The following is a 25,226-nucleotide window of genomic DNA, read 5'->3' as shown; positions in this document are numbered from 1 at the left end:
AGCTTTGTGTCATACATTAAATTCTAAGAGTGAGAAACACAAAGCCTGGAATCCACATTGATATCCAACTATGCCACAAAGCTCTCTTATGCCTTGTGACAAAGAGCTTTGTATTTGTACCTTCTGAATCTTAAGAATAGAAAAGACCAGTCACAACAAATTAGTTTTTCTTAGGAGGGCATTCAACTATATTGATTCCTTGAACTACCTAATATTACCGACAGTATTACATTACCTATATTTTGTTTTTTTTAAAAAAAGAGGAAAAACACATTTAACGGTGCAGGATATCACTATCTGCTACACTTAATGATATTTTCTTTCTCTTATATTTTTACCTTCTTCAAATTTGAAAAAAAAATATAGGAGTGCTTTAGTTTTTTAGGGTTTTTTTTTGGTGGAAAAATAAACAATTTCTGATTTGAGTGTAATGTTAGGAGATATTCATCAAACCAAGTTACAAGTAAAAAAGGAAGACAGAATCCTAACTCCTTTATATTGGCTGTGGGGTAGGCCATGAAAAAATCAAAATTGAACACCCGCTGTGGGCTACTGTGGGAACAGTTAGGAAATGTCCTTTTGTCTTGGACTGACTTTGATGGGTCTTAAATTTCCCCTTGCCCCTTAGTTCCCTAAGTAATGGAATGGAACAATTTCAAGAACGGAAGAGGGGCAAGTTGTTGGGTCACAGACAGGAACATGAGCCAAAATCAAAACCAGAGGAGCCATCTTACATTTCTCCACATTATGAAACCAAACCACCAATGAAACCAATGGTCATAAGCCAGGTTTAAAGCAAGGGAATCACTTACAGGTTTAACGGCTAGTGCAGCTTCTTCAGCTTTAGCCTTAGATCCCTGATAAAATTCCAGTCAGAATGCCAAGTATCATCAGTCCTCAGCCACTTGGTGCAAATACCCTGTCTGAAGAGTCTGTATCTCCTTTGCACCTGTCTTGCCACATGTTCTGCCTTCCCACATGTTCTGACACAACTGTCAGGTAAGAGTCAGAGAACAGGAAAAGACAAATGTGGAGGAAGTAAAAATAGTGATGTAATTGCAGGGTTCCCAGGTTGCCAGTTGTTCATTCTGTCAGGTGCCAGGCACTATGCTAAGTGGTTCACTACCACAGTGTCAGCTCACAGATAAGGATGTTTCTGTGAACCCAGCCTTGCCCCTGACTGACTGAGAGTCCACCACCAAAGTCAGTCTCTTTTCCTGTGAAGTGGAGATGATAAGTCTACTCCCTTGGAAACCATCACATGGACTTTAGGAAATGATAACTCTACAAAGAATAGATTATGTATCTGGAGCTTCCCATGTTCCGGGCAGTGTGGAATGGGGATTATCATTTTAATAGGTACTCTGTGAGATAGCTGTCATTGTCCCCATCCTACAAGTGAAGACATGGAAGCTCAAGAAATTTTAAATGACTTAGCCTGGGTCACAAATGAAAAGAAATGATGTAAAAGCTATATCAGCCCTACCCAAGAATTATTCTCAAAATTATAGTCCTTATCTTGAATAAGGCCTTTTTATCAGCTCACATTTCAAGATATTTTCTTTATTGTGCAAACAATTATTATATGCCCTTTGGGATGAGAGATCTCGCTAATATCTTTTTATCATCCTTGAACAGGAAGAAAAAGGAAAACTACTGTACTTATTCTCAAAAGTATCCTTTTAAAGTTTTTCCTTTTTTAGATTTCAAAAATATTGAATGTTTTCTGTATTATCATTAATTATGTTAATAGATATGCAGAAACAGAGTATTAAGGGATAATGTGGGAAAAGTGTAATGGCTTCAAGACAGTATTCACGTACTAATGGATGTGCCAAGCTATTCTTGTCATTCAAATTGAGAGGGAACTTTCTCTTTAATGGTTTTGAGTGTTCCTCGGCTTGAGAAGTTTTACAATCCATTCTGTTTTCTCTATATAAGCTCTTCCAGTTGTCTTTCTATTTCATAATTTAAGTGAAAATATTCTATTTGCTGACCTACCAGTGTTAAAGTCAACTAGTATTTTATTAGGGGGTGTGTCATGATTTGAAAACACCTTAGCTGCATTGGGAGAATAGGGGAACGGCAATAATTCTTTAAGTTAATAGTCTAGTTTTACTTTTTAGGTAAAACAACTATTATAGGGGTAATGGAAGAAGAAAAAGGAAAGGGGTGTAAAAAGAGAAAATTTATTACTCAGTTGGTTCAATTTGTTCTCATTTTCTAATATTTATCTGCTAATCTCACAATTTTTTTTTTTATCCTAAACTACATTCTATTAACATCTGCTATTAGAGCCTGGCACAGTGGCACATAAATGCAACCCCAGCAAACTGGGAGACTGAGGCAGGATGATTGCAAATTCAAGGTGAGCTTCATCAACTTTGTAAGATAAGATTCTGTCTCAAAATAAAAACAGTAAAAGGCTGGGAATGTAGTTCAGTGATACCCTTAAGTTCAATCAAAAGAATAAAAAAATATTAAAAATGCTAAAAAAATTCCATTACACACACACACCATACACACTAATGGATTTATTTTTCTCATTTGCTTCCATCAGCCATATTGCATATTAATAATTATAATGCTGCATTGGTCAAGTGCAAAGGGATATTCACCTTAATATTTTAAATAACATGTTAACATGTTCCTCTCTCCCTATTTTTTTTCTCTCTCTCTTTTTTTCTTGAATTTTGTCTTCATGAAGCAATCACCCATATTTCTAAAGGAAAAATTTGCATCTGAGCTTATTTTATAAAGCCAGAATTTAAGAAAAATTCAGACTACCACCTACAATATCATTGTTTTAGAGTATTGATATCAAATATTTATACACTGCTGGAAATAATATTTGAGTAAACTAGATCCAAATGTGACAATTATACAGTTTCCAAAAATGAGAAATAGAACCTGTTGGACATGTCTCCCTGAACCATCTAAACTTATGTGTAAAGCAATTTCCTCATTTATTTGATTTTCAAAAACTTTATCACAGGATTTATGAGTCCATATTCTGTTGCTATAACAAAATACCTGAGGCTAGGTATTATATCAAGAAGAAGTTAACTGAGCTGAGAGTTTTTAAGCTGAAAGTCCAAGATAGGGCAGCCTCATCAGTTCCTTCTCTGATGAGGACTTTCTGGCTATATCACAACATGGCACATAGCATCATGTTGGGAGAAGGTACAAGAGTGAGAATGAAAGAGATTTAGGGCTCAAGTTTTCTCTTTGTATGATTCACTCTTGCAACAACTAAATGGGGTCCTATAAGAAATGTCTTAATTCCATTTGAGGGTGCACTTCCAATGGCCTAATCTCTTTTCTGTGGGCCCCACCTCTTAAATATTTTACCCCCTCAACTTTACAAAATTGAGGATCAAGCTTCCAGCCCATGAACCTTGGTGAAACTCAAACCATGTACGATCTGCAGTTGAGACTCATAGGGTTGTTCTGATGGCCCACATAATTAACAAATAAGTAACTGTGGAGAGTGGGGACTTGAGTCATGGTCTCTCTGACTGTCTTACGGCTGTGTTGCTGGGAACATTCCTATGCAAAAGGGTATGTCAAGATAGCCCAGTTGCTATGGTGACATCTAGCCTAGGAGGCTCACTGCAAAAGTGCAGAGCTATAACAGTCTTGATGCTTGAGTTCAGGCACCAACTTCCAGGAACAAAAATTTCTGAGCATAACAAGATAACCCTAATGTCTCGCCAGTCCTGCATCCTTCAGATTGCCTGCTTGGCTGAAACTTCACAAATCACCTTTTGATAAAGCCTATATAATAAACATTATATACTAGTTCTGAGTCACTGTTCCTCCATCAGAGGTCAGTGTCCCACCTAGCCCCAGCTTTCTCTCTCTGTCTGTTTTTCTATGTCTGTTTTTCTTGTGATCTTTAAAATTTCAATGAATATATAAGTATTTTTCTCAACATGAGGCAAATATTTAAGTTAAAATACTAGAGATAGATAACTTAAAAGGAGAGCAGATTTATTTTGACTGATTGTTTCAGAGGTATCAGTCCCTGTTCACTTGGCCACACTGTGTGGCAGTACACCATGACAGAAGCATGTCATAGAAGAGGCTGTTGATCCCAGGGCACCCAAGAAGAAACAAAACAAAACAAAACAAAACAAGAGCAGCCAGGGCATCCCCTTCATGAACTTGTGATCCTCCTGCCTCAGCCTCCCGAGTTCCTGGGATTACAGGTCTGTGCCACTGTGCCAGGCTGCTAGATTGACTATTTAAAACAAAATCTTAACAAAGTGATGGAATAAGTAATCCACATGTATGAGGAAGAAAATGTTTTAATAAAAGAAAAAAAAAAAAGAACACAAGTATTTGAGTCAGAATGAAACTTTATAGTAGGAAGAATACCGAGGAATTCTAGGGAGCTAACATTGGGCATTTTTGGAGAGTCATGGGAATTAATGCTACAGAGAAACAACAGAAATGGAAAAGGTCAACTGTTATGATCCATTGTTAGAATTCTGATTTCATATTGATGAGTATGAAAACTCATTGAAGGTTTTTGATTATAGAATTGGCATACTACAATTTGCAAATTACAAATGGGCAAAAGACTGGAGTAGACCTTCTCCTAAAAAGATATACAAATGGACCGCAAGTAAGTGAAAAGATTTTCAACACCACTAATCATTAAAGAAATTAAAAATTACAATGAGAAATTATGTCACCTGCTAAAATGACAATTATACAAAAAATTAAAATTGAAAAAGAAAAAAATATAGGTTTAGAGCCAGAAAATGGCAAATGTTGGTGTGGAGAAGTGAAGAAACAGTAATCCTCAAATACTTGTCAGTGGAAGTGTAAAATGGTGCAGCCTGTGTGGATAGCATTATGGAGGTTCCTCCAGAAATTCAAACTAGAACTGCTATATGATCTACCAATCCTCCTGCCTCAGCTTCTCAAGCTGCTGGGATTTACAGAATGTTTCCACTCCGGCAGTTGATAAATATTCAAATATTCAATATTCACTCTGTGTATCCACTTATAATAAAAATAACAAATTAATTTCCATCATTAATAAATTATAATGGTTGCCATGTTTCTAGAAAATCTTAATGATATTATTCAGTGAAGAAATTTTGTGATTAAATAAATCTATAATTAAATAATGGAATACTTTTGGTAAGTATTGTCGTAAGTATTTTTTTTCTTTTTTTGTGTGCCAGTAATATGTATTTATATTGAGGAATTTTCTAAACATCTGAAGATACATTTCTCCATTACCCCTTTGGAGAACAATAAAGATCTGTATGTATATGTCATTTTTTTTTCTCTTTGGAATAAAGAAAAAACAAAGTTTCTTCTGACAGCATGATTCTTTATTTTAGATTCTCTTAAAAATACCACCTAACTAATTTCATGTAGTCTCTGTATTTGAGTTCTCTGAACAGGAAGATCCTCATCTGCAAATGAGGCTGGTATTTCTGATAGCACCATTGGCATACCCACTTATTAACAGCATTTTAAGGAATGGCTATTGGAGAGGCATTATTTTGCACTTTAAAAAAGTGGAGTTCGTATTTTTCATGGAGTTTATACCCTATTAGGGAAAGACAGTCTTTCTTGCTTTTAAATTTAAAAAAAAAAATCACTTCCAAATTTAGTGTTATCAAATTGGCAAAGACCTATTGAAATATGCACAGGCCATGAAGGGTAATGGCATTAAAGGTTTCAGAGGTTAACTAACTCTATGTGGAGATACTATTTAAACAGATACTATTTAAACTCCTGCATGCCACATTTTCATAATATTGAAATCCTTAATTTCCCATTGTTGCAATTCACAAAACTATTGAATACAAAATACTACCTGTCATGGTCTCAAGGTTTGTGTCCCCTCAAAATCTGTATGTTGAAATTCTGACCCCCCAAGGGTAATGATATTAATAAGCATGGCTTTTGACAAATTGATTTGGTTCAGAGGAGGTCATAGAGATGGCGACCCAATCATGGATTTGTGCCCTCATAAGAAGAAGAAGAAATACCAGAACTTCTTTTTTCCATGTGAGGAGACAATGAGAACTTGGACATCTGCAAACTAGGAGAAGAACTCTTACCAAGAATGGAATCTGCAAGTACCTTGATCATGGTCTCTCCAGTCTCTCTTTTTTTTTATTGATTTTATTTTTTGAAATATATGACAGCAGAATGCATTACAACTCTTATTACAAATATAGAGCACAATTTCTCATATCTTTGTATATAAAGTATGTTCACACCAATTCATGCCTTTATGCATGTACTTTGTATTTTTTCATTAGGATTCTTATTACACATATATACCACAATTTTTCATATCTTGTTTTTATATAAAGTATGTTGACCCCCAATTTGAGTCTTCATACATGTACTTTGGATAATGATGTCCATCACACTCCATCCTTTCTAATTCCCTTCCTCCTCCCTTTCCCTCCCACCCCTCTGCCCTATCTAGAATTCCTCTAATCCTCCCATGCTCCCCTACCTACCCTACTATGAGTCAGTCTCCTTATATCAGAGAAAGCATTTGTTGTTTGGGGATTGGCTAACTTTACTTAGCATTATCTTCTCCAGTGCCATCCATTTACCTGCAAATTTGCAGTTCTTTCCAATCTCTATAACTGTGAGGGAAAAAATATGTCTATTGTTTAAGATGTTTAGTCAATAGTACTTTGCCATAGAAACTCAAGCTAACACATTATTTAATATTTAACTCAGATACAGTGACTTTATGGGTCATATCTTAAAGGCCATGGGGTCAGCAGCCTGTGGCATTGTTGGGAGTTGTTAGAACCTGGAGGAGGTGGAGTCTCTTAGAAGAAAGTTAGATGCTGTAGTGTGTTCAAGAAGTGTGTTGATCCTGTAGACGTGCAGGAAGAAGGGTACATTGATAGAATGAAAGCATTCAACTCCCATTAATGTAAATATATATGTATATACACACACATATATATGTGTGTATATATATGTATATATGTAAACATATATGTAAAACAAATTATTAATTTATCAAGAATGTTTTGTGTGATATTTCTGAATAATGTAGCAGTTCCCTAGCTTGTTTCCAATGCTTCAATATTCTTTACAAAATTTATTGCCATTTAATGGAAAATGAGCAAACAATAAAATATTAGTGTATGGACTTCAACAAGACAGTGTCCTGGCTTATTTTGTTTTGGGCCATATTCCCATGCCCCCAATAATGCTCAGAACCTATTAAAGCCTAGATTTTTTAAAAAACAATCAACTGAAGAAATGAAGTATAAAATGATTATTGATATATAGTTCATTGGGTTTTCATGAACATTAAATGAGTTCAAATGTATGAAATTGCCTGTCACAAAACAGATGTTCAATAAATGTCAAAAGTCATTCTTCCTCTTGTGAGGTGTGAATATGTGGGCTATCGTGCTGATAATAAGCATAATCAAAAGGATCTTGAAGAACCGTCAATTCTTTTTCTGACTCATAGATATCAAGGTAAATTAGACCAGAAAATTCCAAATCAGGTCTCATCTTCTAGGTTGAGTCTTTGGATGTCTCTAGTAAGTCAGCTTTCTTTAATCACATAGTTCTGCCCTGGACTACTGCCCTGAAAAAAAACAAAACACTCCTGTGCAAAAAAATCATTTCTATTTCTCACAGTATGAAGTTTATCAAAACCCTACTTTGGGCCCAGATTTAGAATGCAGATGTGAACAGGTACAGAAGCTGGCTTCCAAAAATGACCCTTGAGTGAGCATCTTACTTCTCCCTTAAGGGATAGACCCCTCTCTGGTCTTATAACATGTTTGATCAACAGAATGTGACCAACGTGACACTGTGCCAGTTCTGGATTTAGTCTGTAAGAATTGGACAACTTCTGCTTTTGCTTTCTTGGACCCCAGTCACCATGCAAAGACACACAGCCTAGAATACTAAATGGTAAGAAGGCATGTGAAAAGAAAGGTCACATGAACCACACAGGAGAACCCTGCTGCCATCAGCACCAGCGAACCATTCAAGTGAGTCAATCCATTTTAAATGTCAAGGTCCTTATTAAAACAAAATTAAAAAAAAATTTTTTTAAAGTCCTAACCTGTCCCAGATGGATGAAGCCACATGAGAGATCCCAAGCAGAGTGTGTGTTACTGAAGCAGAGCTGCTCTCAGTCAACTACAGAATTGTGAGAAATGATAAAACCAAATTATTTTAGATCACTCAATATAGCCTGTTACACTGTAACAGATAATTGAAGCAATGAGACTGTTTATATTCTCAGGGTATCAAGTGAGTCTGATACAAGATGGAAGAGAGATTGAGACAAGAAGCATGTCACATAGGGAACAAGAACTCTGCCTTATTTTCATCATGAGAACACCTTGCATTTTGGGGGAAATGATCCCCACACTTTGTATAATGTAAAGAATATTCACCAAAATTCACTGTAGCAGTTCAACTAATATGATTTATCATGCTATCTTCTCTTTTTTTTCAAAATACACACGTTATTAAGTAGATTTTATTTGACATCTGCATTATGAAAATTAAATGATAAAATTTGATGACCTTTAATATTTTGCATTGAGCTTCTCTCATCAGCTTATCTCAGTTCTCCAAAAGGTCATCACCAGCTGTACTAGGGGATCAGTTAATAATGTATTAATATTTGCTTTGTAGGACAAGGAATCATCCACAAATCAAAACACATAAACATTATGAAAATAGAGTTTACCACTATTTGAAGCAACTCGAGTGGGAGGAGCGTGCTATTTTTACACAGGTTTATTGCTTGGCAGTAACTACAGAGAATAATAATATGAATGTAAAAACGGTGACTTTTTTGATGTAAGAGCCATCTTGAATAGTGTAATAAAGTGGTAAAAGTAGCAACACACTGCACTGAAGTTTAAGCTGCCTGGATTTGAGTGAAACTTCTAATATTGATTATAAGACTGCAAACAAAACTCTTGGACCTCTCTGAGTTGAAGTTCCTTATCTATAAATGGGAATAAAGCTCCTTTCCTAGCCTGACAATTGTGTGGCTGTGAAAATCAATTGTAATACCATTCAAAATGTTTGTGAAGTGCAAAGTTCTTTATTTCACAACTTTTTTAAACCTAATGAATACACTTTGCTCAACTGAAGTTATCTCAATCCCTTTTTATCTTTTTAATAGAAACCTGTGTTTGTGTGTGTGTGTGTGTGTGTGTGTGTGTGTGTGTGTGCTGGTCAGATCTGGAATTGGACCTATTGAACCTATCACCATTGATTGCTAGCTCGTGCATGGATCGCCATTCATTCACTTTGAGTGGCAATTTCTTCAATTGCAATACAAGGTAATCTTTCTTAATGGTGTAGTTGACTTACTTGGGGTAATATATCAGGTAGCATATTTTCTGTTTTCCCTAATGATACACGCTCTCTTCCTTCAAGGCTATTTTTCTCAATAGACTGACCTCTACAAACGGTATCGTATGGGTCCCCCATGCTCTCTAGCTTCTTGTTGGGTCCATAGTGAAAGCCATTTATAGGAGGGAGTACAGTGAGAGGAAAGAGAGATCAATTCATGTTTACACTGCAAAGTTTGAATTCCTCTGAGTCTATGACTCTTGGTAGGCCAAGCTTCTATCATCACCCCAGCTGTCTCTGGCCTCCAGGGCCTGCAGGCTTTGCTCTTCTGCCTTAGGGTTGTTGAAAGCTTTTCACTGTGACAGCCCATTAGGGTTTTACCATTCCTTGCTTGTTCCTTCAGATGCTTACATTTCTTTGACTTTTGTAAATAATTCTTTTATTTTTAGGTAAACCCATTTATGTATTCCATCTGTTTTCTCCACAGGACATTCAAAGTTTCCAATCTTAGACTGCTGCCTGTCACATATTAATCTCTAAAAACCATTTGCATATATTATTATAATTGTACTAATGTTGATTTTTTAAAAATGTCTGACCCTGTGAATCTGCCCTTGTATTTCTTTACTTTCTAAATGTTTATGTTGTTTGTGTCAGGGAAATATAACATATCTGAAATAATTTTGAAAAAGATAGGTGTTCATATTTATGGAATACAAGCATGTAAAAAAAGAATTTAAATAACAGAGCATATAAGAAAAATATCAAGTAATTGGTGTGAGTAATATGGGAGTATGTGACTGTAATAAAATATACTATTATAATACTTTAACCAAAAACACAGTTTCCAAGTCATCTATATTAACTGAGGATATAAACAGAAGTATATCATGAGCCAGACTCTCTACTCCTACACAGGTTTGAAATGCATTATTGGTGAGGATTAACTACACATCCTGTTCTTTGGTTTTAGACCTATATTAAAATTACTTACAATTCTTTGAACTTATTTGTGGATACCTTAAGTCAATGGTTTATTAAAAATAATAATTGTCTTAATTGTGTCCTCACAAGGAGAAAAATAAATTTAAATAATAGATATAAAATATGCAGAAAATAAATAGAATTATATTTAGCTAGTGATTAGATAGATTGATGGATAAATGGAGAGACTGATAGATTTACAGAAAATGAACAACTGGCTACATAGTAATATCATATTAAGGTGGTGTATCTTCTCTTTGAATATCTTAAAAATTTAAATTCCAGTAGATTTTCATCATAATGGAATAAAGAAAAAATAAAACGTATCTCTCTTGAAACTTTATTGAGGCTACCATACCAATGTTGCCATAGGGTATTCTATCTATATTTTCTTTAGAAGATATAATTTTTCAGTATTTCTACCCCACCCTCCAATTTTATCCCAATGTCCACTAAGTGTCATTCAAAACACTCTATTGTGATCCACCTATATTTTGGCCCTTTCCTTTTTGTTTGCATCTGAAATGGAGCAGACATCTTGTTTACCAGAGACCATAGGACAGTGAATTCACTTATTGATTGACATTATCAAGCAGGCAGGCAGACACTGAAGCAGGTAAAATTGCTTTTTTTGTGTTGTTGTCTGCCAAACTTTAACAGAGAAAGTGATGTGCTTTTGCCAAGCAGGGTTACTATACAATCAGGTAATGGGTCTTAAAAACGTTGAAAATGTTAATGGTGTTAGATCAATAATATGACTACCATAGGTAAAATGCTGCTACATATATTATTAAGATATTGTTCAAAATAGAGTGACTCAAAGGACTTTGGGAATATATGAATAATTGCAGTATCATTAATACAATAAAATGCTAATGGAAGTTTTGTCATACAACATGCTGTGCGTATTTTTTTTTCCTGCAAGATTTCAGAGTGGTTTTGCATTAATGCATGATACAGACCCCCAATTACTCCATCACAGTCTCATCTTCTAAATATAAGCCAATTCAGAAAGCAAAAGATGCTATTATTTCTCTACTCATAGATTTATTTTTTTCAAAATAGCTCATGAAATAAGAGCTGAACAACATCATAAGCATTTTTTATTACCCTTTATTTTCTGAATATTAATTATAGTGATTAAATAACACTGGTCTTGATACTTTCTTCTGAACAGATCTTAATATCAAATGTTAGCGTCAGCATTGAAGAGTGCCACATGCAATAAAAAATACTGTTTGCTAAATTGTTCAAAGAATAAGCGAATATGCGATTTCAATGAAGCTAGTAAAACATGAGTTAGATTATTTCAATGTATTAAAGGAAAATTCATTAAAAGCTATTGTTAAAATTAAGTTGTCTCTACATATTCTAGGTGTAGAAATAGATAAGTTAGATGGATAGAGAACAAGGTAGATATCAGAGAAATGATCATGGACTCAAATAGTTGGCTGTCTTTTCCCTCCTCCTTTTATATTTCCAATTTTAAAAATCATCTCCTGAAATTTGTCTTGTTGAAGAAAAAGGCAATGAGAAAGAAGAAAAAAGAAAGAAAGGGGAAAGAAAGAAATAAGGAAGGAAAGAAAGGAAAAAAAGAAAGAAAGAAAGACAAACCAAAAAAATAAAAAAAAATAAATAAAAAGAAAGACACACACCTTAAATAAGGAGAATATTTTCACTTCTCATAAACATGGAAACATAGGCCAGCTTTGGGTGAAATAGTCTATGGGCATTCAGAAAGAATCTTTTCAACCTAACTCATATTCAATTCTATTTCTAGCTCAAGCAACTTGAGCACAGTATTCCTGGTATCAATTTTATTTTGTACAAAATACAGCTGTCTAATTGCTAACTGAGAGGAGAAAATATATTTTTTTCCTCAAATTTCTGATGATCTCCATTGGTTTCTAATCCTGTCACATCTTTATTTTAAAAGTGCATCCCTTTTGTCTTTCCTAATAGCTCAATGAATTTGTTATTTGACTAAAGTCGTATTATTTCAGTATTCTAAAATTTGGAGCTTATCATACAAAAGAATACACTATTTTTAATAAAAATGGAAAACACTTTTTCAAATTTTCAAAGGTCTCATTGTATAAAATATCAATATATAATTATGCTTGTTCTGACTAAAAGTCACATAGGAGCATGAAAAGATGGATTATTCTGTTGGGCAGGCATTACCATCTCCTTAACTTCATATGGAGCTTCAACAGTTCTCAGCTACAGAATATGAGTTACCCCATGTGCCCTCCAAACATATGCATGTTAAATTCATGCTAACTAAAGAGATGTCCAACTGAAAGAAGTAAGAACACAGAGTGTCAGGTACAAACTGATACCATCAAAATTGTCACAATCAAAATTATCAAGTTTTAGGAGAAGATGGTAACAAAGTTATGTAAAGTCAGGGAGGAAGAGAGGGTGAATCAATCAGTAAGAATAGGCTGAGGAGAGAGCTGAGTAGCTTAAGTGACAGGACTGCCAGGACATTGTATATATTTATATAATTAATCTTTGTCTCTGCTGAAGCAGATCATCCCTAGAGGCCTTTAAAGACATAGATGTGGATCAGGCATTCTCTTCACGTCTGTTTGCATTTGTATTTTTTTTCATATTTATGTACACTGCCTTAATCCATTTCCAATTCTTTCTCCTAGTTTTGATACTACCTGTAGTTCTCATTTTAATTGAGAACTACAGGTAGTATCAAAACTAGGAGAAGAAGAAGAAAGATGGTAGAAGAACAATGATGAAGAATGTGATTGGGCCCACTCACTGGCGAGGCCAAAGAGAGCATAATACTACACAGAACTTTGGTCATAAGGAAAGAGAACAGGTCCTCAAGACACAATTTTACAACTTGAAGTAGGTAAAAACATGGATTCATTGGTGAAAAATACTTCATCAAACTATATATTATCAACACTTTTAAACTACTTTTCTTGAGTATTGGGATTGGTTTTTAGAGTCTAGAACTTGATGGGAACTATTCCATTATGGTACAAATTTGGACAAATCCCCGTTTTTCAAGCTAAAATAAAGCACTTTATCTAATGTCACTTTCTGCCTACATACGAACTGCACCTAAGTATGGGTAACACCAAACCATAGACTTTGCAGGACATTTCACATGTTCAACACAAAAATTATTTCACTATTCACATATACAAAGATGAAATCCTGGGGACTAGTTATCCAATCTAATGGATTTAGTTTATAGACAATTCAAAGATAAAGAAATTATCTATATTTGTTGAAAAAATACATGCTTTTATGTTATAAAAATAATAACTTTATGTACATACTGAACTTTAATATATTTTAAATTTAATATAGCTTAGCTTATTTGTAGAAAAACTTCAATATTACCTAGGGAATGAATATCCTCTCTCCTCTGTACTCCACATGGGGCCATTTTGGAACCAATAATGCATTTAAGTGTTTGTAATTATTAAGTGTGTCCAGGGACAATTGCCACTTCACACAATTGCTGTCTTTATACTATCTTCTAAATGTTGCTAGTCTCATTACTTTAATTATTTTTGTAATTGATTCCTAAATTTTACTATTAGGTAATTTAATTAATGATTCCATTGTTAACTTCATGGTTGTTAAAGTATTTTTAAACTGACCTTTCAATTTTGTAAATTAACCCAGGATTTGAATTTTTTTGTTAATAATTATGAAATTTGTTCCCGGAATACAAGAATGACCCTTAGGGAATTTCCTGCTATTGTTAAGTAGATAGCATTGTAAGAACTCTGAGCATTGATCAAGTGGAACAGTTCTCCAGTGATTAAAGCATCAATGAAGATAATTCTCAGTTCCTCCTTTGATGGGTAAAAAGGAAAGCAAAGATAATTACAGTCAAAGAGTGATCCTAAACATTAATTGGTTTCTATTTCTAAGTAGGTTTCTATCTGGGGGGAGGGAACTCTCAGCTATTTTTTTTAAGCTTAAATCTTATCACACCACTTCCTTACTTAAACTCTTTAAGTGAATTGCACCAAAGGCAAAGTTGAAAACGCTCAGCTACCTCATGAGACTCTACCTAATCTAGCCCCTGCCTACCTCTTCACCTGATGTTCTCTCTCTCTCTCTCTCTCTCTCTCTCTCTCTCCCTTCTAGCTGTAGATCCCTTCATTCCCTCATTCTCAACCACACTTCTTCTTGGCACAGGACATTTGTAGGAATATCACTCTTCTGCCTGGAAAAACTCATCTTCCTATAATCATCAAATCAGCTTTTTTATCCTCTCATAAGGAAACCCATCTTTGACCCCTCCTTTCCTTACAAAACACCTTATTTCTAATCACAGAGCCCTATGCATACCTCATTTGAATCTGAGTTATAACTGTGTATTAGATATGTGACTATTTGATTATTTTTTTCTCCCACTAGATACTGAACTTACATGGGAACAAAGACTATATCTATTTGTACTTACCAATGTGTTCCAACAATAAAATAAAACATGGTGCATTGTGAGTATTCAATAGATTAGTGTATATGAGTAAATATTTTTTTAAAAAATAAACACAAGGTGAACTTTTAGACATGCCCCAAATAAAGTTTAATGAATATAAATGGGTTGAACTAAAGGTTAATACAACATGTTTGCTTCAGAGACAGACATGATTATGTTCAAGTTGTGCCTCTTTAATTAAACTGGTCTAAGTTACATGGTAAGGTGAAGAACTTTGGGGAAATTTCTGAGGATGAAATGAATTAATTTGGTATGGAACTTCAACAAAATTTAATTAATAAAGTACTATGAACACAGTAGTTTATTGATTCATTTATTCAACAGATATCTATTGAGCACATATTTTAGCACGACAGGATCTGTGTTGTGAGATTTAAAGCTGAACTCTTCAGAAGTACCACTCCTTGGCTTCACAAACTTTTTATTTCAAAAACTTTTCTGATGCTATAGTAATCGTAATGTCACCATAGTCACTTAAAGACTTAATAAAAAGAGTCCAGAATGAGCCACATTGAGATTATAATATAAAACAATACATTTCAATTTCATATGCATGATGGAAAATTCTCTATTATACCTTTGATTTAATATCAAAACTATTGTCATATTCTAACTTCTGGAATCCACAAACAAGTGTGTGACTGGGACCTCTCAAGTTAATGTACAAATTTCTCTTATTATAACTTTTCTTAGTAAGAATTTTACAATTTTTGCCTTTTTACTTTTTTTGTTTTACTTTTTTGCTTTTCTTTAAGTTTCTCTTGATCAGAGGACTAAACCTTAATTCAGTGACCACTCACTGCAGTGAGTGGGAGACTTATGAGTAATATGAAGCATTTCCAACAAGTATTAAAAAGAGTGTTGGTCAAGATTTAGAGCACAAAAATAACACACTATACATAGAATAACACATTTTCAGCTTGGAATCTCAGTTGGTTGGTTTGCTTAAAACATGCTCTGAATAGTAGAAGAGAAGGGGAGTCTATATGGCAAGAGGGCTACAGAATGGGCAGCCCAATTTCAGGTTGAAATTTATCACTTTAGATCATGAAATTATAAAATTGATTCTTATTTTGGTTATTGTGCATATGACTCAGAATCCATGCTTTTGAGACACAAGGATATCATTCGTATATACACTTATATAAAGCTAGGCAAAGGATAAAGAGATAACTGAGGCTTCAAACATCGCATTTAAAATTATATAAAGAAAGTAAAACATCAGCTTGTCAATTAATCATAACAGAATCTTACTGTGTGCAGAACCACCCAAAACTATTATATATAGTTATTTTCCCCATATTTTATGAGAAAGCAAATTATTGCTCAAAGATAACAAGTTGCCAAAATAGCCTGGTAAATAACTGTAAAATGAATTAATTGTTTATCAATTTTTTCTCTGGACTAGATGACACATCTACAAGGAAAGAAACCCTACTTAAGTCACTGGCAAACTCAAAGGTTATGTCAGCAAGATAAGACATCCCAGCCCTCATTTTTTTTTCAAAAAAAGAAAAACTTGTTTAACAATGATACATGGATCAAAACACATTTTTGAAAGATCCATATTTTAGTTAAGAAGTTTCAAATTTCCAGCATAATAAATGACATATATGAAAAGCAAATGAATTATATCACATTGGTGGAAAAAATGAAAGATTTTTCTCTAAAATAAGGAAAAGTCTAGGAAACCCACTACCTTCTCTTCTATTCCAGAGTATTGAAAGTTTTAACCAGAGTAATTAGACTACATAAATAAATAAAGGACCTGAATATTTGAGATAAAGAGGTAATCTCTGTTTGGGGTGACATGATATTACATGTATTTGACACTAAAATTTCATGATGAAAATAATTAGGAAGCAAACAAAAAGGCAAAAGAGTTTTACACTGAAACTTATAAAACAATGCTAAACAAAACTTATAAAAAAGATATCACACACTAATGAATTGGGAGACAATATTGTTAAAATATTCATATTTCTTCCTAAAAATTCTTTATATTCATTGCAGTTTCTATCACAATACCAGTGATTATTTTAATGAAATTGAAAAAAAATTCTAAATTTTTTTGGACACACAAAAGAATAGGAAAAGTCACAATACTCTTAAAAATGAAGCACAAAGCTGGAGCCCTCATATTTCCTAACTTTAAAACATATTTAAAAGCTACATGAGTTCAACTAATATAGTACTGACATAAAAACAAGCATATAGTACAAGAGAAGAGAATAGTAAGTCTAAAAATAAGTGCATGTGTACACAGCCAATAGATATTCAACAAAAGTTTCAATACTGCACAATGGGAAAGTGATAGTACCTTCAATAAATGGTGCTGTGAAAGCTGAATGTTAACATGCAAAAGAATGTAATTGGACATCTTATAACATACAGAAAATATAAAATACAGTAAACTAAATATTTAAATACAAGCCATGGAACTATAAGACACTTAGAAAAAATATAGTGGAAAAACTTCATAACATTGGTTTTAATTTCATTGGTTTTCAAAACATTGGTTTTCAAAAGGCAGAGGAGCTCAAATCACAAGTAGACAAGTGAAACTTCATCAGATTAAAAGCCTTTTGAAAACTGGTAGATGCAATCAAGACAGTAAAAAGTTATCTATAGAAGGAAAGAAAAGTTTTTCAAAGCAAACATCTTATAAGGAACTAATGCCTAAAATGCATAAAGAATTTATATGATTTAATAGCAACAACAAAAAAAAACAAAGCCAAATCTTTTGATAAAACCAAAAATCCCAATTAAAAAAGAGAGAGAAAAAAAGAACTTGAATAAAAGATATGCAAATAATAAAAGGTATAGGAAAGTATTCTCAATATAAGTACTACTCATCATTGAAATGTAAATCGTGACCACAATGAGATGCCATCTAACACCTGACTGGAGGGCTATAGTCAAATATACAAAAGATAATAGATGATGGAGCATGTGAAGATACTGAACCACTGGGGCACTTGGTGATGGGATATAAAATGGTGCCAGCACTAAATAGTACATTGCTTCCCCCCAAAATTAAAAATAGAATGATAATATAACCCTTGTGCATAGTTAAAAGAATTGAAATCCCCTGCTGAACATTCTTGTAAAAAACAGAGATTTGTGCCTGTCCATGTTCCTTGCAGCATCATTTGTTATTAGCCACTACATAGAAACAATTTAAATGTCCATCAACAGAGCAGTGGATATTTTAGACAAGTTTTTTGTTGTTTTGTTTTGTTTTGCTGCTGCAACTATAAGATCCCACCAGAATAGTTGTAGAAGAGGAAAAGTTTATTTTGGGGTTCACAGTTTCAGAGGTCTCAACATATAGACAGAGGCTCCATTCATCTGAGTTCAAAGTAAGGCAGAATATCATGGAGGAAGAGTGAGGCAGAAGGAAGCAGCTTACATGATGATCAGAAATTTGAGAGATCTCGACTTGCCACATACAAGTGTGTATATATATGTATGTGTGTGTATGTATGTATGTATGTGTGTGTGTATATATGTATATATATGTATGTATGTATGTGTGTGTGTGTGTGTATGTATATATATATATATATATATATATATATATATATATATATACCCCCAAATCCACCTCACCAATTCTCACCTCCTCCAGCCACACCCTACCACTTCAGTTACCATTCAGTTAATCCCTATTAGGGGATTGATCACTGATTGGGTTAAGCTCTCACAACCCAATCCTTTTTCCTCTGAACCTTCTTGCATTGTCTGACATGTGATGCTTTGGGGGATACCTCACATCCATACCATAACAGTGGGTAAAGAAACTGTGCTACATACATACAATGAAATATTATTTGGATTTAAAAGCAAAATCCTGCTAAAATTCTGAAGCATATAAAATAGCGAGACTCATAGAAACAAAAAGTAGAATGGCAATTTTCAGGGGATGATAGAAAAGAGAAATTGGGAGTTGCTGACCAACAAGTACATAGTTCCAGATAGTTTAAAAATTGTGTCTAGAGTTAATAATACCAGATTTGTGCATTAAAATTTTCCAAGATGATAGACCTCATGTTATGTGTTCTCCCCACAATCGCACAAATAACTATACATCCTCAGAGCCTAAAATCTATCAAAATAAGAGATTTTTAATAACGTTTTTGAACTCTGAACTAATTTAGATTTTTCAATACTGATAAGAAAGTATAGGGCTGGGGATGTGGCTCAAGCGGTAGCGCGCTCGCCTGGCATGCGTGCGGCCCAGGTTCGATCCTCAGCACCACATACCAACAAAGATGTTGTGTCCACCGAGAACTAAAAATAAATATTAAAAATTCTCTCTCTCTCTCTCTCTCTCTCTCTCTCTCTCTCTCTCTCTCTCTCTCCCCCCTCTCTCACTCTCTCTTTAAAAAAAAAAAAAGAAAGTATGATATTGGAATAATATGAAGTTAATATAGAAACTATACCACTTAGCAAATCAATGAATAGTTTTTATATTAATTTTACTCTTAAATTTGCTAGATCAATAATCTTTTACTAATAAGGATAATTATTTTTAAAACTTTTAACATACTTTTTACTTGTTAAAAATTAAATATACTAATTAAAATCTTCATCAACAGCTTAAATTTCTGAGTTTATAATTTGCATCTCTGTAAGTTTAACTGGAAAATAGGTTGGTTTTCATGCATGTTTTCTTTTTCTCTTACATAGAAGATTTTAAATCAGTATCATAACACATGGCTTATAAAGATTGCAACATAAATGCTTGCTTTAACATAAATTTTATTGTTTTCATATAGCAGTCAAAGTCCTATCCTGGTTACTGAAAATGCACTTAAATGACTATAAAACTTATTTTCCCTCTTTGAATGTAACTTTAATACAAATAAGAAAAAGATTTTTTCAAAACAACACTGCAATAAGGAAACCATTCAGGAAGATAAGGAGAGCATTTGTGAAAGGAAGAACAGTTAAGGCAAACTGTACCAAGCAAATGGAAATCTCTTCTCTATTCCAGCTTGATCCATTTTACTTCTGCTCATATGTCCTTCCAAAGTATTTAGAAACACAAGGATGGACTGGAGGTAGAAATGAGAACTAATTTGTTGATATGACTATCCAGGAGAATTTCCTATGAAAAGAATATGAAAAATAATATTTCCTGCAGAGACCAATAGGCCTTTTATTTTCAAATTTGGAAAAGCAGCAATGAAAGGGAGGTTTTTTGCTAGGTGCTAAACTATTCATGAATAAAGCCAATACCTTTCAATTTTCCCATCTAGAAACCTGACAGATGTGGTCAAAAGCCAATATGCAGTGCTCTTTTCTGAACATGTAGCATCAAATTAAATATAAGCCCCCAGTCTGCAATGATAGGATATTAACATTTGACTCAGACCTACAAAAACCGATCCATTGCCATAACCAACCTGCATAAAGCAGGTCACATATCACAGATGCAAAGATTAGGCTCAAATGTTCTTATTTTGAGTCTTCTGTCATCAATCCAGTGGGCCACTTTTTCATGTCACTTATACAAACTCATCTCCACTTAAATACTATTTACTAAAAATAAATTGTGAATGTTCCTAATGTTTTCTAAGGAATTAGATCAATAATCTCTTCCAATCTTAAGTGAATGATTTTTTTTTCAACTATGAAATGACTAAAGACACAGAACTCATGCCTAATAAAGAATCTTTTTCATGATCCCCAAGTTCTATAAAGTGCTACCTTGAAGGAAAAAAAAAAAGAATACACATTTTCTTTATGAAAACTGTGTTAAAATTTATAATAAAACCTGTGGTGTTGGTGGTGGGAAGGGGGATTTTATGGCTGATACCTAACTAAGCTCATAAGTCAAAATCCTTTATGAATTACTAAAGGAGAAATAATATTAGCTATTTTATTTAGGATTCATAGGATTTGCTATGCATTATACAATACCTGAAAAATATTTTTCTATGCAAAGCCCCATTAAAATTAATGATGCAAGGAAGCAGACTCATAAAATTATGCACTCATATTCTCATAAAGAGCAATGGCAATTGTGATCATGTTTACCAGGCAGATTCTAGGGCATAACTGAAGATACTGTTTCTGTGGGGGATTTCTTCAGTGGAGGCCTCTGTAACATGCCTGGCACTAAAATCCTCCTCATTTGCATTAATTTTCCTAACATCTCAGTAAGTCACCTCCCTTTAACATGACACACACAGGGTCTTTACTAAGCTATAAACTCATTAAATAATTTTAAATGAATGTTTCAAACTGTTAATGAGTGTTGGACCCTTCCTCAGGGAATCAGCACAATCATACATCTTCCGGAGATAACATCAAAGAATAAGATACCCAAAGCTCCCCACAAGTAAGAGATATTTTCTCTCTCCAGTGTCTGGAAAAACACGAAATGGGATTTAAATGACTATTTCTATCCCTAGCACTTGAAAACCTCAAGTCTGCATTCCTACCACTCACCAAATTTGTGTTCCTGGTGAAAAGGGAGAGGATTAACTAACTAATGCTCATAAGATTAGATTTTAGTTTTGAGTTCCTAATACAGGTCTCAATGATTAAATTTAATGGAAAAGTGTTGTTTTGTTTATTCTGTAAAGATTTTTAGGGTCATACCCCAGGATAAAGTTGAAATATAGAGGAAGAAGGTAGATTAATGACACCATCTCTCTCGATCATGTTACTTTTAAGAAAACAACATTCCGAGTCACGTCACCCCAATTGGAATAGAGGCAGAACAGAGCCGCCGCCCGCACCTGGAACAGGCCCAGCGACCTGCTGGCGTGGTAGTCACGTCACCCCAATTGGAGTAGGGGAAGAGCAGAGCCACCTCCCGCTGAAAAAGCATTCGACAAAGTACAGCATCCCTTTATGTTCAAAACTCTAGAAAAACTAAGGATAACAGGAACATACCTCAACATTGTAAAAGCAATCTATGCTAAGCCTCAGGCTAGCATCATTCTGAATGGAGAAAAATTGAAGGCATTCCCTCTAAAATGTGGAACAAGACAGGGATGCCCTCTCTCACCACTTCTGTTCAACATAGTTCTCAAAACACTGGCCAGAGCAATTAGACAGACGAAAGAAATTAAAGGCATAAAAATAGGAAAAGAAGAACTCAAAATATCACTATTTGCAGGTGACATGATTCTATACCTAGCAGACCCAAAAGGGTCTACAAAGAAACTATTAGACCTAATAAATGAATTCAGCAAAGTGGCAAGATATAATATCAACACGCATAAATCAAAGGCATTCCTGTATATCAGCGACAAATCCTCTGAAATGGAAATGAGGACAACCACTCCATTCACAATATCCTCAAAAAAAAAAATAAAATATTTGGGAATCAACCTAACAAAAGAGGTGAAAGACTTATACAATGAAAACTACAGAACCCTAAAGAGAGAAATAGAAGAAGATCTTAGAAGATGGAAAAATATACCGTGTTCATGGATAGGCAGAACTAACATCATCAAAATGGCGATATTACCAAAAGTTCTCTATAGGTTTAATGCAATGCCAATCAAAATCCCAACGGCATTTCTTGTAGAAATAGAGAAAGCAATCATGAAATTCATATGAAAAAATAAAAGACCCAGAATAGCAAAAGCAATTCTAAGCAGGAAGTGTGAATCAGGCGGTATAGTGATACCAGGCTTCAAACTATACTACAGAGCAATAGTAACAAAAACAGCATGGTACTGGTACCAAAACAGGTGGGTGGACCAATGGTACAGAATAGAGGACACAGAAACCAATCCACAAAACTACAACTATCTTATATTTGATAAAGGGGCTAAAAGCATTCAATGGAGGAAGGATAGCATCTTCAACAAATGGTGCTGGGAAAACTGGAAATCCATATGCAACAAAATGAAACTGAATCCCTTTCTCTCGCCATCCACAAAAGTTAACTCAAAATGGATCAAGGAGCTTGATATCAAATCAGAGACACAGCATCTGATAGAAGAAAAAGTTGGCTACGATCTACATACTGTGGGGTCAGGCTCCAAATTCCTCAATAGGACACCCATAGCACAAGAGTTAATAACTAGAATCAACAAATGGGACTTACTCAAACTAAAAAGTTTTTTCTCAGCAAAAGAAACAATAAGAGAGGTAAATAGGGAGCCTACATCCTGGGAACAAATCTTTACTCCTCACACTTCAGATAGAGCCCTAATATCCAGAGTATACAAAGAATTCAAAAAATTAGACAATAAGATAACAAATAACCCAGTCAACAAATGGGCCAAGGACCTGAACAGACACTTCTCAGAGGAGGACATACAATCAATCAACAAGTACATGAAAAAATGCTCACCATCGCTAGCAGTCAGAGAAATGCAAATCAAAACCACCCTAAGATACCATCTCACTCCAGTAAGATTGGCAGCCTTTAGGAAGTCAAACAACAACAAGTGCTGGTGAGGATGTGGGAAAAAGGGTACACTTGTATATTGCTGGTGGGACTGCAAATTGGTGCAGCCAATTTGGAAAGCAGTATGGAGACTTCTTGGAAAGTTGGGAATGGAACCACCATTTGACCCAGCTATTGCCCTTCTCGGTCTATTCTCTAAAGACCTAAAAAGAGCATACTACAGGGACACTGCTACATCGATGTTCATAGCAGCACAATTCACAATAGCAAGACTGTGGAACCAACCTAGATGCCCTTCAATAGACGAATGGATAAAAAAAATGTGGCATTTATACACAATGGAGTATTACTCTGCATTAAAAAAATGACAAAATCATAGAATTTGCAGGGAAATGGATGGCATTAGAGCAGATTATGCTAAGTGAAGCTAGCCAATCCTTAAAAAACAAATGCCAAATGTCTTCTTTGATATGAGGAGAGTAACTAAGAACAGAGTAGGGACGAAGAGCATGAGAAGAAGATTAACATTAAACAGGGATGAGAGGTGGGAGGGAAAGGAAGATAGAAGGGAAATTGCATGGAAATGGAAGGAGACCCTCAGGGGTATACAAAATTACAAAAAAGAGGAAGTGAGGGGAAAGGGAAAAAATACAAGGGGGAGAAATGAATTACAGTAGAGGGGGTAGAGAGAAGAGGGAAGGGGAGGGGAGGGGAGGGGGGATAGTAGAGGACAAGAAAGGCAGCAGAATACAACAGACACTAGTATGGCAATATGTAAATCAATGGATGTGTAACCGATGTGATTCTGCAATCTGTATACGGGGTAAAAATGGGAGTTCATAACCCACTTGAATCAAATTGTGAAATATGATATATCAAGAACTATGTAATGTTTTGAACAACCAACAATAAAAATTTTTAAAAAAGAAAAAAAAAGATTTTTGGTTCGCAAATATAAAATTGTCAGCACCTTGAATAATTTTTTCTCTGAAAATCATATTCAAATTGAGAAAGCACTCTGCATAAATGTTAATGAAGACTGTAAATTCAAATTAAATTTCATTAAATAAAATTAATTTTACTTACTACTTTCTTATGTAAATGTAAAATACTTCTGTATTTTGAAAGTTTAAAAAAAAAAGAAAACATTCCAACAATAGCAAAATAATGCCTGCTTGACAAAAAAGCTGGTTAGTGATTTGACCTTACAAGACATTCTCATCAGATCCTAAAGACTGATCTTGAGGAGAATGATTCAAATCAGGGGAGTATACAACCTACCATGTGCCAGTCTGTTAGTCAATGGGGTTACCAGAAGAACAAAGAGAATTTCCAACCATCAGGCAGCTAGCTTATGTTCCCCCAGATACCCAGGCACACAACAGTGATCCCAAAGTCTTCTTCCATTGGTGTTCTAGAAACTGCACACCTTGTATTTGTTGTCATCTGTTATACCATCATTTAAGAGGAACTCATCATATTCTGATTATTCTTCATGAATTCCAAGTACATCCGGATAGCAGTTAAGAAAAGCACTCAGCAGCCAGGTATGATGGCACACACCTCTAATCCCAACTTCTTGGGTCACTGAGGCAGGAGGACTAGAAGTTTGACTAACTCACAGTGTAATGTCTTTCAAAATTATAATTAACACATACCATGGGCAAGGCACCGCATTATTAACTAGAATACATTAGTGATGTAAAACAAATATGGTCCCTGCCTCTAAAGCTACAGATAGGATAACTAGTAAATATTTTAGACATAAGTGACCTTCTCCTTCGTTGACAGCTGCTTCTTTTTTGAAGAGTGAGGGACTTCTCTGAGGAAGATTCTTGTTCCATTCTCCATATGGATACCATGGGAATAATTTATTAGATATTTATATTCAAATCATTAGGAAAAAATATGCTTTCTCCCTTTTTCTACATTTCTTTTGATTTTTGAAATAAGGAAAAGTCATTGATATCAAGTAGACCAGGATTCTAGGGCAGACAAGATTGGAAACAAATTCATCATCTCTCCTTTCCA

Source organism: Spermophilus citellus (assembly GCF_964194105.1).
Source record: "Spermophilus citellus genome assembly, chromosome: 18".
NCBI lineage: Eukaryota > Metazoa > Chordata > Mammalia > Rodentia > Sciuridae > Spermophilus > Spermophilus citellus.
The sequence above is the reverse complement of the archived record's forward strand: the minus strand, read 5'-3'. Positions refer to the sequence as shown.